General features: G+C 48.0%; 1 non-coding gene across 1 annotated transcript; it reads left to right on the top strand.

The window, feature by feature from the left end:
- The first annotated feature begins 384 nt into the window (after positions 1 to 384).
- On the top strand, positions 385 to 466 carry TRNAS-AGA. The gene has a single exon. It is a non-coding gene; the product is annotated as a tRNA-Ser (tRNA).
- Positions 467 to 738: the final 272 nt, after the last annotated feature.

Genomic DNA, 738 nt, shown 5'->3' with positions numbered 1-738 from the left:
TGCTGTTCATAGTCCATGAAACGTCAAGGGTGGAATGCAAGGCTGAGTTCATGCACCAGCCCCCTGAAAAAATTTCAGTGCCCCAGAGAAATCCTGCCCCCTGCTATTGGAACGATGTGCTGGAGATTTGCCTAGGAAAGGGACTGTCTGAATTGTCAGAGTGGGGAATGAACAACAATCTACAGCAATGTCATTAACACAAACACACTCTCATCCTGCTCCAGCTGGAAGGGAAATGGGCAGGAATTCTCGCTGTTCAGCCAAGGACACACTTACGCTGATGCGCAGCCATGAATGTGCTGGGGGAGCTGGTCTGGGCAAACAATTTGAAGTGACAATTCAGTGAGAACAGAATCATCATGTAAGGAGACAGCTCTATATCAAGTAGTTGTGGCCGAGTGGTTAAGGCGATGGACTAGAAATCCATTGGGGTCTCCCTGCGCAGGTTCAAATCCTGCCTGCTGCACTGTAGTTATTATTACTGTAGACTTAGTGCCTGAGCATCCACAGTGCAAACTGAAGCCAGATTTATTTTCACTCTGTTGACACTTAAAACACTGCTGTGGCACTTTGGAGTAGAGGGGTTTTCCCATCCCTGTAATAGCTGCATTGGCAGAACAATTCTTCCTTTTCTTTAGCACTATCTAACCAGGGCTTAGGTCACCTTAACTCTATGGGTTTGGGGGTGAGTCACACCCTGAGACACATCGCTCTGCCAGTGAAGTGCCCAGCGTACAC

This window comes from Mauremys reevesii, linkage group 12 (assembly GCF_016161935.1).
Source record: "Mauremys reevesii isolate NIE-2019 linkage group 12, ASM1616193v1, whole genome shotgun sequence".
Lineage (NCBI taxonomy): Eukaryota > Metazoa > Chordata > Testudines > Geoemydidae > Mauremys > Mauremys reevesii.
The sequence above is the reverse complement of the archived record's forward strand: the minus strand, read 5'-3'. Positions and strand labels throughout refer to the sequence as shown.